The 14,948-nt window shown below is 46.4% G+C and overlaps 2 long non-coding RNA genes across 3 annotated transcripts in view; one reads left to right on the top strand and one right to left on the bottom strand.

Moving 5' to 3' along the window:
• LOC112864334 (uncharacterized) overlaps positions 1-12,693 on the bottom strand; it is an 80,975-nt gene extending 68,282 nt beyond the window's left edge. Inside the window, exons 1-3 of one of the 2 annotated variants that reach the window (XR_015248885.1) lie at positions 12,075-12,693; positions 8,903-9,492; positions 6,901-6,966 (exon numbers count right to left, since the gene is read on the bottom strand). This is a non-coding gene — a long non-coding RNA (uncharacterized LOC112864334). Of the gene's footprint in view, positions 1-6,900; positions 8,823-8,902; positions 9,493-12,074 lie in introns of those variants that run through there. The other variant, XR_015248884.1, reaches the window with a different exon arrangement.
• LOC147582252 (uncharacterized) lies at positions 435-5,879 on the top strand. Its single transcript, XR_015248886.1, has 2 exons — positions 435-1,194; positions 5,475-5,879. It is a non-coding gene; the product is annotated as an uncharacterized LOC147582252 (long non-coding RNA).
• Positions 12,694-14,948: the final 2,255 nt, after the last annotated feature.

Raw genomic sequence — 14,948 nt, 5'->3', positions numbered from 1 at the left:
GTAAAAGCAAAAAGGGGAGAGAGATCCCACAGTCTCCTGGCAACACCCTCAAGATCCTGTTCCCTACCCCCATTCAGTCTAGAACACACCCTTCCCACACCTTCTGATAGAAACTGGGCTAGGGGACGCCTGGGTGGCTCAGTCGGATGAGCATCCAACTCTTGGTTATGGCTCAGGTCATGCTCTCACTGCTCAAGAGTTTGAACCCCACCTCAGGCTCTGCACTGACAGCGTGGAGCCTGCTTGGGATTCTCTCTCTCTCCCTCTCTCTCCCCGTCCCCGATTGGTGCTGTTTCTCTCTCTCCCTCTCAAAATAAATAAATACACTGTACCCGAAAAAAGCTTTTTATAAAAAAAAAAAAAAAAAAAAAAAAGACAAAGAATCTCCTGGTGATTCCCTCAAGGTTCTGTTCTCTACCCCCCTTCGGTGCAGATCACCGCCTTCCCAGACCTTCTAATCGAAGCTGGGCCAGCCCTGTTTCCAGGCAGCGGGGGGAGCCGGCGGCGGGCATATCTCAACACTCCACAAGTGAGCAGGTCCTCCCAGCCTCCCCACCAGACCCCCTGCCCCACGGTCCTCCTTTTGCCAGCTGCCCTCGGAAGACAGAAGTCACCCCAGGGGACACCAGGTGGGCAGGGTGGCCCTGAGGTTAGCTGAGGTTTAACACCCGCCTGGAGGGCAGGTGCGCCAGGCTGCTCTCCGACAAAGCACCTTCCCTGCGTGGGACGGGCCCCTCAGCTTTCCACGGCCCCAGACAATGCTGAGAAGCCGACTTTTGGCGAGTCGCTCAAGGTTTGGGACCCTCCTCCGCAGCTCACATTCAAACCACACCGTGCACACCCTGTGCGGTGCGCTGGGAGGCAGGAGACATCAGGCCACACAGCTGAGAGCCCCTACCCTGTGCACCCTCTCTGAAGAGGGAGAAAAGAGGCGCTAAGACCTGGGCCCCCTCCCTCTCTGCTCATCCCTCCCAAAAGGGTGAGGAGGAGAGTTACCTTTCAGCCCTCCTCTGGGCCAGCCTGGATGGCTGGTGTCATCGCCTGCACTCCCCGGGGTGTTCGTCGGGGTGACACTGAACGCTCAAGGTCAGGGTCTGGCCTGCCTCCCGTACTCAGCACTGAGGCCCCCCCACCCGCGGGTTTGATTTTGACGAGACGAGGCGGCAAATGGGAAAACATCACGCTCTTCCTCAGGTGGGTCTTGAAGTAGAAACTTGGGACAAGGGTGTTCGAAACCAGAGGCCAGAGGGCTGAGCCGGGCCCCGCAAGCCAACCTGAGCAGCAATAAGGCTGAGACTTGAACCTCCATCGGCCCACTCCCGCGTCTGTGACTCGGCTGGCCCAACCCAGAGGGAAACGATGTGTGAACCCCACCGCTGCTAACTCACCATCGGGACGAATGGCGGCGGCCCTAACTTACCCCCTCCCCGACTCCAGCACTGGCCACGGGGAGGGTACAGGCGTCCAGTGCATACCATGCTCCCAACGCTTTAGGAGAGGGACCCACATAACCCATCACCCAACCGAAAAAGAGAGGCTTCCAGCTCCAGCCCCGCCCCCCCCCCCCCCCACTCCACCCCTCAGGGCCTCAATCTGCTCGGCTACAAAATAGGGGTAAGAATAGCCCTTTCAATGAAATGACTATAAAGCCCGGGAAGTGCACCCCCGTTTACAAAGGTGGGTGCTGAGCACCCCCATTGAGAGAGAGGAGAAGCCAACCAGAACTGTTGCACAGCTAAAACGGCTCCTGGAGGAGACAGGGCCCGGGGGCTGGGCGGAGGGTATTATCGGGGCCCAGGTGAGTTCACGGGGGTGATGCTGCTCAGCTGGGGCAGGAGGGGAAGCGGGGGGCTGGGGGCTCCGGCTCTCAGAGTCACCAATTGTCTGTCGCCCTGCTCCCTCACGCATGTGGCAGGCAGAGATAAATTAACGGCAATCAACAATAAGACTTCAACTTTCTAATGAACTTGGTGGAGTGCGCCTTCTATTTTTAACTGGCCCAATTTCTCGGTCACATCACATGACTCCTATTGTCTTGGCTGAGAATTATGAGAAACAGAGAGAGAGAGAGAGAGAGAGAGAGAGAGAGAGAGGGAGGAGAAAGTGAAACTGGGCCATATTTTTTAGTTCAGCAAGGTGACAAACTCTCTTAGTTTGCATGTGTATTTTCTCTTTCATTTGCAATTTGCTAAGTAGCTTTAGAGAAAAACAGTGACTTCTTCTTCTACAGTGCTCTATTTAAGGAAACAAAGAGCTAGAAAATGACCTGATTGGGGTCACATAGAAAGTCCTGAACTAAATAAGAAGTTGCTTTGGAGACTGTGTCGATGATTTAGCTCCATTTAACTTCAGGGGTCTCGGAAGCTTTTTGGGTTTGGAGATGGGGTGGGCTTAGCTCACATTTTTACCATTCGTGTAATATTTCCCGTCATATTGGGCAGCGCCCTGGTGTAGTGGCAAGAATATTGGCTTAAGCTTGGAATGAAACTATTCTCTGCCTTTCTTGACCAACGTGGGCTGACATGGGAAACTCTGGTGGCATAGATGCGTTCCCTGCGTATTGTCATTCCCTCGATCTCCAGGAATGACTCTCCAGGGCAAGTGTCGATATCTTGAAGACAACCTGCAACTCATAGCTCCAGCATCCCTGAGGCTGAAGGGAGGAGATCTCGTTGTTTCTCATCTGTTACCCAGGAAAGAGAACCAAAGTGGTTCCTTAAAATTCATCGGTTTCAACAAGTTAGCTTAACTACACAGATTCTGAATTACTCAACTTCGGAGTCGCCTAAACATTTGAAATCTGAATGCCCTTGTTAGGAAGTTGGAAATCTTAAGAAGCTGCCCCTTTGGCATTATCAGTAGGTCCCCAATTCTGGACCTTCTGTGTTTAAGCCCACGATTCCCAAACTGTGGGTTGAGGTACCCCGAGGCCCACAGCAAACTCAGGGAAGCACTGAAGAGTATTTTGTATCTTGGAGCAGTTCCTGACATCCGTTAGACATCACACAAACCACGTGCTTTGTGGTCGTTCCTTCCTGCAACAGTAGATTGTGCTACATTCCTTTCAACGACATCTTATCCTCGCAAAGCGGGGTTTGGGGGTTCAGTGATAACGGGCAGATGAAGTGTGAAAGTCACTGTGAGACAGGAAACGAAGATGTTAGTGTCCAATCAGATGCCAGGATCAGAGAAGCTGCATAGCACCCAAAAGGCTCACATGCCGTTCACTGTATTTATTCAAGAATGAGATAAAAATGGTTCTTTTACTTTCAATTTATGGGTATGATTATTTCAGGTGGGTACTAATTTGTTAGGAGATAAATGATTATTAAGTTATCGGCTAGAACTACTTAATAAACAGAACTGTTAGGTATTTCTTTTGGTCTACGGGCACCATGAGCCAAAATGGTTTGGGAAACCCATAAGCTAGCTTACAACTCCGGAGGTGGCCTTTCAGCTTCTTACTTATAAAGGTCTCTTCAAGTGCAATGGAAACTATTATAAATATTGTGGCAAGTTGTATTTGCCCCCCAAAAGCCCCCAGCAATATTTCTAGTCCCATTCTGTTTTCTAGAAACTTGCCTCTCCTCTCATTATAAGGTTGAGCTTAATTTCCCTTCTCTTTTGAACAAGAGTCAAGTTTTTTATAATTATCTTTTTAATGTTTATTTATTTTTGAGAGAGAGACAGAGACAGAGCATGGGAGACAGAGCATGAGTGGGAGAGGGGCAGAGACACAGAATCTGAAGCAGGCTCCAGGCTCTGAGCTGTCAGCAAAGAGCCCAATGCAAGGCTGAGACTCACAAACCATGAGCTCATGACCCGAGCCAAAGTCAGACACTTAACTGCCTGAGCCACGCAGGCACCCCTGAACATGAGTCAGGTTTAATGACTCCTTTCTAACGAAAGCTACTGAATACAATGTGCAGAAGCCATGCTGGGTGACTCTTAAGGCCAGGTTGAAAAGATGATGAGACTTCAGCCTGCCTTTCTCTTCGGATGCCCGCCCTGGGAACCCAGCCACCATGCTGTGAGGGAGCCCAAGCAGCCCATGTGGAGAGGAACTGAGACCCCCCGCAGCCAGCATCAGCCGCCCCTACTTATCCAAATCTTGACCAAACAAGCCTTCAGATGATTATAGCCCCAAGCTTGGAGTCTGGCAGCTAAGGCTCCAAACACTATGAAGCAAAAATAAGCCATCCTCTCTGTGCCCTATTAGAATTCCTGACCCAGAGATCAGTGAGCATAATAAATGGTTGTGTTAAGCCTCTGAAATTTGGGGTACTTTGTCACGCAGCATTAGATAACCCAAGCGAGTATGATGGACACGTATGAGATGCCTATCCAGCCCAGGAACTACTAGCTTCCCCAGCTCTTCTCTGGAATTCTCTCCTTATACGGTCACCCCATCCATATAACCACAGAGAGGACACCCCCCCCCACACACACCTTACTTGCACCAGGTAACTCCACCCCTCTGGCCAAGAGGATTGGACCAGGAGTAACAACCTGACCAAACAAAGTCAATCCCAGTCTTGTCTCAGGAATTTGGAACTGAGAGGGAGATTGGTGCTTCTGTTGTCACTGGTTCCCTTGACGTGTAACTTCAGGAGTTTCAGGGCAGCCATCTTGGACGCCACATAGACTGGCAAGCAGAGACAGAAGAAGAAACAGACACACAGGGCAAAGCAGAGGTAAGAGGGAGAAAGTGTGCTGCCCCAGGTCTCGGAAGGACTTGCAGTTCTGGACTCCAGTTCTTCCTGAGGCTCCAGAGAGCAACCTCCAAGCCATTTCTTTAAAATAAATTCCCCGTGTTTTGCTTACATTTGCTAGGATTTGTTTCTGCAGCCTCAGGGTATTTTTCACATCTACCCAGCACTTTACAGCCCACTGAGGCTCTTTATCTGCATGATCTCATACAATCCTGACCAGACCTCTGTAAGAGGTATATGTTACCACCCCCCCCCATCATCGAGAAGAAGAAACAGAGGTCCAGAGGAAGCTACGGGGGTAAGGCTCACAGGTGGAAACAGACATTAAACCAGAACTACAACCTGTCTTCTGTCTCCAAATGCCAAGCTGTGTTTGGGGGATATTTCTTCCTCCTGCTCTATAGAAGTGGGGAGGTGACATCTGGTTTGTCTCCGAAACCAACCATATGTCCACAGTGTTTTCCTGCTGCTTCATAAGACTCAGGGATGCCCAGCATTCAGGCCAGTCCTTGGGAAACCAGACCCTCAGCCAAGGATACAGGGTGCCCAGTGCCCAGTGCCCGGCACCCAGAGAGCTCAGTACCCAAAAGGAGCCCAGTGGGCACTGTAGATGCTCCAGACAAGCGACTCCTCCAGTCTGAGGTGGCCGGAGACGCTGCTCAAAGGAAATGGCATGGGAAGTTCAGGAGCACTTGGATACGTCCAAGGTGAGGGTGAGGGGGGGAGGGAGATCATACTCCAAAATTGCCTTTTTCTTTCCAGGACCTTCTCAGGTTCTTCAGTAACAAGAAACCTGAACCTTTGAATCCTCAAGGCCTTCAACTCTCCCTGAGAAAGTCTGCTGAAGAAATCATCTAGTCCAGCCTCCAACCGATGAATGAGACCCCTCTGCCGAATCCGAGCAACGCTCTAATCTCCTGCTGTCAAACAAGGGACGGGGGCCACAGGGCATGGGAAGCACATGAGCAGAGAACAACCTGGGTTCAAGCCCTGATTCTGCCACATATTCCTGCTGGTCCCTACATAAGTCACTTAAGATGTCTCAACCTCAATTTCCTCATCTCTCCCCTTCAATTGAGATGTTGTTTGTTCAACCCAGAAAAAAGGTAGGTGAAGTGTCCAACATCCGTCATAGTAAACGCTCAGCAAAGTCTAACATTTAAATGACCTCGTCTGACAGCCCATCCAATCTTTGTTTGGTCCTTATTGTTAGAAATGCTTTCTTCTATGTGGATGAGCTAAGCTCTGCCTGCCCGGAATGCCCACCGCTGACCCTGCCTCTGCCTCCAGAGCCCCCCGAAGGACAGCCCTCAAGCCCCCAACCTTCCTGCACACACCACTGCTTCCTGCCTCCACCCTCAGACCGGTCCCTTCCCTGGTCCCCACAGTCAGACTGTGGAAGCTGCAGACTGCCTGTGTGTTCCTGGGGGAGCCTGCGCACATTGAAAGCCTTGTTTGCATGGAAACTTCCTCACTGAGTCGGGTCAGCAGCTTCTGTCAACACAGCCCTCAGATAAGATGCTGTAACTCAGAATGTTTGGCTCAATAGACATCTGCTACGCCCGAATCATACGTCCCGTGCTAGCGGCCTCCAAAAGGCAATTTCAGATTTCCCCATCCTTCTCTCCCCTTCTCTCCCATGCCCGGCCTCCCCACTGCACAAATAGAAGCCAAAGGGAAAGGTCCAATTATTCCATGGAGATTTAGCTACTGTATTGACAAAACTCAGCGTTAATTCCCAGAAAGCATTCAAGCCCTGGGGTGGGGGCAGGGTGGGGGCAGGGTGGGGGCAGGGAGAGCCCGCTGGATAACTGGGTGAGAGTCATAGGCGCTTTTCAGCCGAATCTGACCTAGTTTAATGAAATCAGGTCATCTGTGAGCTCTTCATTACCCTCAGACTAAACAGGACCCAACAGAGCAGCCAATGTCCCTGGCCTTTCTGAATTCTGCTCGTTCGCATTATGACATTTTGATGTTGGGTCTTAATGCGTGTTGACTTAGTGGCTGGGCTCCTGCAAAGGTAGTAAACAGGCAGGAAAGTAAACAAGAGGGCTGATGTTAAAAGCACACACACACAAAGGCAGTGTAAATACCCCAGGTCCCCAGCCTGCATCCTCAGGGAAGCCAGCAGACAAAAGGCGTCACGAGTGTCTGTGACTATTATCGCTGATGGACGGACGGGACTCACCTATTATCCTGCCGGCTCTTCAGCTGGAACTCGCGGCTTCAGCAGATCTTCGGGGCAGGGGGTGGGCTGGGAGGGAAATGAAATTGTCAGTCTAGGGATGGTAGATTGGATTCAAGGGCAAATTGCTCTCTGGCAACAACTGCAGAGGACAGGGACAGTCACTCCTCTTGAGACTGTCCTATGGGCTGGTGATGGCTTTATTTCATCTGCTGTCCCGATCTGCATTTTCCGGAAACCGAAGCCTGTGGCCTGGGAGTCTGCAAAGGAACCGTCTTCTCTCGGTGGATGCTTATTAATGGGATGACTATTTACGGAAGCAAATGATATGTGTGACTTCCCGGTCCCTATCAGAATCGTCACAGCCTGTCAACCTCAGAAAGGGCAGGATGCTCCATCCCTGATACGCACAGCAAGCGCTTCAGTACAGAGGTGGCCCAAGGACTGAGGGTTCGGGGTGTGGTCACAGTTTTAACTGAAGATGAACTTAACGGGCACAGACTGGCTCAGGCGGACAGCCAAGGGAGGCAGGAGGGAATTCGCGCACACACTGGCTACTCTCTGGAGTCCGTAGTAGTCCGGGGTGGGGTTGAGAGTCTCACATGGTGATGGATTTGGTCTGGGTTCTGGCTGTTGCCTGTTGAGCAATGGCTCCCTGTGGGAAAACGCCGTCCCCTCACCCTCCCTTCCCGAAGGCTCCTTGCCTTCGGGGAAACACTCCTCTGTCAGTTACCTCATTGACGTGCCCAGCCCCTGTGGAGAGAGGCCTGAGGGCTCACAGTGCAGACTGGAAGAAGTGAGATACTGTGACCTAAGGGTGACCTGAGCAAGGAGTGTCACTTGTCTGGCTTTTAGTTTTTCCATGTGCTTCCCCACAACATTTCTAAGGCTCTTCTATGAAGTTCGTTCTGATTCTACAGAGTCCTAAAACCATTCTCTGCCTCGGTTCCCCGGGCCCCCATACTCCTTTTCAGAGCAGGTGTGCCCTGGAGAAGCCATCTCTGTGGTCTTTTGGGCTCCACCACTGGCCTCGGCTGCCTTAATGCCAGGCTCGGACGCTGACCTGCTGCCTCCCAGGGCCACCACTCGAGAGTAGTGCTTGCCCTGGGTCTATTGTTTCCTTTAGCGATTGGTAGACACAGTTGGCCACAGAAGAAAACCAGTTTCTTTCCCAAAAGCAAGGGATTACAAGCTGGTCCACTCCATGACTGTACAGAGCCGAAGGGATGGAAGGCGTTGGGTCTGCCCCTGTGCCTGGCCTGACAACCAGAGTTAGACTGTCCAGAGAAGCAAGATCCTGCGGTCAGAATGACGGCTGAGATTCTGGCTTTAACCCCTCTGTACTATCTAATGGGGAAAATGGCAGGATCGAGTTTCCTGTTTTATTGGCATTCGATAATATATATTCAGTGACCATGTCTGCAGTGAGGCAATTGGTTTAAAGGGGGTTATAAGGATTGACTTGTATTTAAGTGCTTAGAATTCCAGAATGGTAATTATCTCGATGTGCATCCTAATTTATAGGAACTCCAAAGAGCTCAACAGCATATAAATTTGAGCCTGTCTAAATGAGTCTCTGAAAGAACATCTATAATCAGAGAGGCAGAAAAAACACTTTGCCCAAAGAAAGGCTAGAGAAGTTTAGTCCAGTGGTTCTCAAACATTTAACCACAGAATCTTGTGGTTGAGATAAAAGCTTCCATGAAAACCAAATACATAAAACAGACCCAAGGGGTCTGCTCAGGTAGAAGCAGAGGAAGGGCCCAGAACCCTGCCTCCTTTTCCCCCTTTCAGCCCCTTCCCCAGGCCATCAAGGCTCAAGGCACCCATGGAACGTCTGGGGCTCTGACGAATGCGTTGAGAAGCAACGACCTACTACAAGCTCCTCAGTTTATAGATGAGGACCCCTAGGTCTAGAAGGATGAAACGAATTGTCAAAATCGGAGTGCAAGTCAGAGACAGGAGAGGAAGTAGATTTCCGGGACTGCGAGCAATGCTCACTCACCATTACGTTAAGTGCCCACTTTTCAATGCTGCCCCAACCAATCTTCATTATTTACTTGCATTCAGGAGTTAACTTTAAAAGTGTCTTTTTCAGAGACGCCTGGGTGGCTCAGTTGGTGGAGTGTCCGACTTCAGCTCAGGTCATGATCTCGTGGTTCATGAGTTCAAGCCCCATGTCAGACCGTGCTGACAGCTCAGGACTCGGAGCTGGCTTCAAATTCTGTGTCTCCCTCTGCCGCTCACCCACTCACGCTCTGTCTGTCTGTCTCTCTCTCTCTCTCTCTCTCTCTCTCTCTCTCTCTCAAAAATCAATAAACATTAAAAAAATGAAAGCGCCTTTTCCAGAACTGAAACAAAGTTTTATCAATAAGATGAACAGGCATAACAATGCTGGTGGAGGAAAGGCAGCTGACCCAGAATTAGCAAGTGGTGGTACATTACCTTAGATAAGTCTTTTTCTTTCTGGAAACTATTCTTTTCATCTGGAGACGCTAAACTCAGTGACTTCGAAGCTCATACAGACTTTAAGGCTAAATAGCATGGATTTAGATCTTCAAGGTCATCTCTTCTTTATTCTCCTATAAATGATTCCTTTGAATTAGATGACATAGCTAAAGTAGAAAACTCAATAGAAAGATCAGAAAACACAATTATGGAATCTTTGAACTGTTTTGTTGTGTGTGTGTGTGTGTGTGCGTGTATATATATATATATATATACATGGATGTGTATATGAAAATATGGGAAATGAAATATATAGCCAATGAAATGTGAGTATATATCCAAAAGAATTGGAAAATAAGACATAAAAGATGAAATGTTGGGATCAACCCACAATATTCAACATCTGACTAATGCTATTTACAGAAAGAAAAAACAGGAGAAAATTATTACAGACATAATTATTTTATTTATTTACTTATTTATTATTTATTTATTTATTTATTTATTTTAATGTTTATTTATCTTTGAGACAGAGAGAGAGCACAAGTAGGAGAGGGGCAGAGAGAGAGAGGGAGACACAGAATCCGAAGCAGGCTCCAGGCTCTGAACTGTCAGCACAGAGCCCAATGCAGGGCTCGAACACACGAACCGTGAGATCATGACATAAGCTGAAGTTGGACACTCAACCAACTGAGCCACCAAGGTGCCCCAGACGTAATTATTTTAAAGAAAAATTCCTAGAAGGGAAGGGCATGATGAGCTCCAGGATCAAAAGTATACAAGAAAAAAAAAAAAAAAGACGAATCTTCAGTATAAAGTTTCAAAATACTGAGATAAGGAAAGATCTTAAAACTTCCACTAGCTAAATAGGAAAAAAAAAAAAAAAAGCTTCCAGGGAAGAACATTAAATTCTATCCAAAGATTGGGGATGAGAATGGCATCAGACTTCTCAATAGCAATATAAAATATTAGAAAACAAACAATGCTTTCAGGGGCACCTGGGTGGCTTAGTCAGTTAAGCGTCCGACTTTGGCTCAGGTCATGATCTCGCAGCTCCTGAGTTCCAGCCCTTCTTCGGGCTCTGTGTTGACAGCTTGGAGCCTGGAGCCTGCTTCACATTCTGTGCGTCCCTCTCTCTCTCTGCTCCATCCCACTAGCCCTCTGTCTCTCAAAAATACATGTTAAAAAATTTTTAAAAAACAGAAAGAATGCTTTCATATTTCTGAGAGAAAGTGATTTTCAACATAGATCTCTATACCCAGCCAAACTAGCTAAATAATGTAATGATCGAATACAGACAATTTTTGTTACGCAAGAATTCAAAAATTTTACATCCCATACACCATTTCCTAGAAAGCTGGCATGGGTTATGCCACATCAAAACAGGGGATTAAACAACAGAACAGATCGGTAGATAGATAATGAGAGAGAGAGAGAGAAAGTGAGAGAAAGGTGAGTGATCAGCTGAACAAATGAATAGGAGCAGATCAGCCAACACAGAAAGGCAGCAATGATAAGTCACACATCGCAGGCAAAATAGGCTAGGGTGTGCTGGGGCTTACAACTACACAGTTTTATTTCTTGCTACATGTCCATCGTGGGTTGGTTATAGCTCTACTTCGTGTCATCTCTGCTCCAGATCTAAGTGGAACATCCTCTATCTGAAATGTTGACAGCCGTCCTGGCAGGGGATAAAAGAGGCCACAGCAAGCCATACTCTGGCTCTAAGATTTCTTCTCAGAAGTGATACACATGTGCACACATGCACACACACACACACACACACACACACCTTCTATCACATTTCATTGGCCAAAGCAGGTCACAGGACCAAACCTGATATATGGGACTCAGAGATCTAATCTTCTCCAAGAAGGGGCAGTGAATATGTTTTAACATACAGTCTACCTCATCCCAGAATGACAGCTGCATATCAGGCTTAAAACTCAGTCCAAATTAGAACACAAGACAAAGGGCAATGAGAGTGTTCTGGAGGTGGGGAAATGCAACTGATAAATGGTCTGCTTCATACAAGCACTTGCAAAACACTATTGATAAACCTTAATGATTTTAAGAAATTAAAAATAGGTACATAGTCTTATGCAGAGAATTACTAGCTCCAGAAAAACACAAAAAATTATTGCAAAAGAAGAGCATTCATAATATACTACTGGCTCTTCAGGGAGCAACGTTTTCATAGTAAAAAAGTAAATACTGACTATTGATTTAACTACAGATTACAAAGTAATTATATTGGGAGGATAGAAAGAGAGGAAGTGAAGGCTATAGTTATAAGAGATTTAAATCCTCAACTCTACTAAAGTAACCTCAAGGCTAAACATATTCTTCCTGGATTCTGATTCTGTAATATCTCACTCTGGATGTGCTCCATCAAGAATCAGTAACGCATAGTAATCAACCAGTGGTGTGCCGGCAGTCAATATGGATAATGCCTAGCATTAATAAATTTAAAAATAGCAATATAAGCACATAGAAGACGGAAATAAATCATGTAAAGACCAACGTAAAGTGTTGAAACTGGTTGCTTTTAAGGAACAAAATCAGAAAGTGAGAGGCAGAACAAGGGATTTTTGTTGTTGTTAGAACAATGTACATTTTACGTTAACAAAAATACAGGTAAAACACAAAAATAAAATATAGCCTGCTACCTCTGATTCATTTTCGAAGTCAGCAGGGTATACATCATAAATAAATAATAAAATACTTACACTTAAATGATTAATTTTCAAGGCATCCAGACATAATAAATTGAACCTGACGTTATAACCATCTTGGCAGTAATGGAATCTTTCTTTGATGATTCAGGAGGCACTTTAAGGACCTGGCAATGACCTAAGGTCATTTCTCTGGGCATCTTTCCTCATTCTCTCCTGATTTGTTAGTCTTGTAGGAATTGATTTCATGTTGGCCGTTCCAAAATTCCGAAGAATCTCTTTGGTAAATGCAAAACCCCTTTGAAGGCTCTACGAACTCTGCTGGAAATGTCTGTGGCTTTCCCTTTGCTCCATGGCTGAGTGGGGAAGAGTGGAGGGCTTCTGGCCAGTCACAGGGCCAAGCTATGCGAACCCAGCTGCAGAAATCAAACGGAGAGGAGACAACCTGGCTTCCTCAGAGGGAGAAAGTACTGAAATACCCAAAGTCACTCAGGAATTTGGAAACCATGGGCCCGTGGTGCCCAAACATCACCGTGTGGTAAGTACAGCCAAGCTCTTCAAACTGGGAAATTTCTTGGGAGTTGTTTTGTCTGCTCCCAAAAAGCTGGGCTGATGTGCATAGCTTTCAACAGATCTTACCTGGAAAACAAAATACGGTCAATCTCTCACGTAAGTTCACTGTATGATACATCCATGTGATAATACCTTACACAGATTTTTTTTTTTTTAATTTTTTTTTTCAACATTTATTTTTATTTTTGGGACAGAGAGAGACACAGCATGAACGGGGGAGGGGCAGAGAGAGAGGGAGACACAGAATCGGAAACAGGCTCCAGGCTCTGAGCCATCAGCCCAGAGCCCGACGCGGGGCTCGAACCCACGGACCGCGAGATCGTGACCTGGCTGAAGTCGGACGCTTAACCGACTGCGCCACCCAGGCGCCCCCCTTACACAGATATTAAAAATCACATTACAGAAAAATCCCTACCGTCATGGTAAAATATTCATAATGTGCCAAGTTTAAAAAGCAGAAATAAATTGATAACTAATATAAGGAGCTAATATCGAAAATGTACGAGGGACTCCTACAACTCGGAAGCAAACAAAATTAGCATCAGATCCGAATCGACATTTTTCTCAAAGAAGACATACAGCTGGCCAACAGGTACATGAAAGAATGCTCAGCATTATTAGTCATGAGGAAGGTACAAATCAAAACCACAACAGATATCACCTTACACCTGTTAGAATGGCCATTGTCAAAACGACAAGAAATGACAAGTGTTTATAAGGATATGGGAAAAAGAGAACCTTCGGGCACGGTGGGTGGGAATGTAAATTGGTGTAGCCACTATGAATAACAGTACGGAAGTTCCTCAAAAATTAAAAGTAAAACTACTATATGATTCAGCAATGCCACTTCTGGATATTTATCCAAAGAAAACAAACAAACAAACAAACAAACAAAAACGAATTTGAAAAGAGACATGCACCCTATGTTCACTGCAGCATTATTTACAATAGTCAAGACATGGAATCAATCTGAGTGTCCTTCGATGGATGAATGGATAAAGAAGATGTGGTAATGGGGTGCCTGGGTGGTTCAGTCAGTTAAGCTCTTGTTTTCAGCTCAGGTCATGATTCTCACAGTTTGTGAGTTTGAGCCCCGCGTCGGGCTCTGTGCTGGGGGTGCTGGGCCTGCCTGGAATTCTCTCTCCCTCCCTCTGTCTCTACCCCACCCAAGCTCATGTTTGTGTGCTCTCTCCTTCTCTTAAAATAAATAAATAAACATTAAAAAAATAAAAAATAAAAAAAACAAGCTCTTAGGTCTGAAGAACAGATTGGTGGTTGCCACAGTCAGGGGGTAGGGGCTGGCATGTATGGGTGAAGGGGGTCAAAAGGGACAAAGAAGGAAAGAAACTTTACATGTATGAGCTTCTTTAAAAAAAAACAAAAAAGGATATATAATCTGTACATTTCATACATGTGTGTATGTACATGTGCATTTTGAATATTAAAGGTACCTATCTCTGGCTGGAAATCGACCGATTTTTAGTGAATTTTATTTATGAAAATCAAATGCCACTTAAAATAAAAAGAATCCTGAAATCCTTATACACAGAAAAGCAGGTGGAATGTACAGAATTTAGTCCAGATTTACCAACCAATCACCTAGATTGGCATCTTTGGCCTCAGTTTCCCCATATGCGAAATGAAGCTGTTGAACGAGAAAAATGACTTCCACTCTACCCTGAAGCCCGACACCAGTACTTTGGGGGATGGGGACTGGGGAAGCAGGTGGCTTTACATCCTCCATACCAGCGCTATCCAAAACAGCTACCCTTTTAACCAAAAGTATAATTGCATCATCTCTAAAGTCGTTTGTGATCATATTTTTATGTGAATTTGATATGGACAGTTCTATAGGCCAGCCTGCTTGCCTTCTTGCCTTGAGGTCAAGAAGCTTGAAGCCAAAGGCCGTGCTCGCCTGCAGCATCATGTTATCCCAATGCCCTGTCATGTTTCTCACCCCATATAAGAGATGCACATCTTTCTTTTGCTTTTTTATTCATTAATGGTTTTGTTTCATTGACGTGAATGCTGGAAGCTCTCTCTAATCCTTTTTTGGAAGAGGCAGAATTGTAATGACAAGGTTTCAGTACCAGTACGAGCCCTCCAACCACTCCACCATGGAAACTCAAAGGAAAATATCAAATGAGCAAAAATCTGGAAAGAACCTGTGGGAAACTCGCATATATTTTTTTTATTTACCTGGCATCCAATGTCTTATTATGTAAATAAGCAGAAAGCCTTATAACATAGCCACCCACACCCTACTTATATCTGTTTGGGGTCTATATCACTTAATTTTCTCCTCCAAAGAATGAATGCAAGTTGCTCATCCAAGCCCAGGTTTAGAGACCATGC

This window comes from Puma concolor, chromosome A3, assembly GCF_028749965.1.
Source record: "Puma concolor isolate L17-30 chromosome A3, mPumCon1.1.hap2, whole genome shotgun sequence".
In the NCBI taxonomy this organism is placed as follows: domain Eukaryota; kingdom Metazoa; phylum Chordata; class Mammalia; order Carnivora; family Felidae; genus Puma; species Puma concolor.
Note: the sequence above shows the minus strand (reverse complement) of the source record. Positions and strands in the feature narration are given on the sequence as shown.